Source organism: Triticum aestivum, chromosome 3D (assembly GCF_018294505.1).
Source record: "Triticum aestivum cultivar Chinese Spring chromosome 3D, IWGSC CS RefSeq v2.1, whole genome shotgun sequence".
NCBI lineage: Eukaryota > Viridiplantae > Streptophyta > Magnoliopsida > Poales > Poaceae > Triticum > Triticum aestivum.
In genome coordinates this window covers 618,714,437-618,714,761 of record NC_057802.1, presented here as the reverse complement: position 1 = coordinate 618,714,761, position 325 = coordinate 618,714,437, and positions in this window count along the sequence as shown.

The window sequence follows — 325 nt, the reverse complement described above, 5'->3', positions numbered from 1 at the left end:
GGATGAACAGTTCCCGGTGGGGGTGGATGAACAGGACCGCGTGGTGTTGCCTCTGGATGAACAGGACCCCGAATCGAGCCGGTTGGGGCTGGATGAACATGACCCCGTGGAGGGCAGGATGAACAGGACCACCCCGTGGAGGGCAGAATGAACAGTAGACGGTGGAGGGCTGGATGAACAGTAGCCCGTGGAGGGGTGGTTGAACAGGAGCCCGTGGAGAGGGCTGGTTGAATAGTAGCCGGTGGAGTAGCGCATGGTGGAGGCTGGATGAACAGGAGCCCGTGGATGAACAGTCGCAGGTGGAGGCTGGAGGAGGTCGACGGTG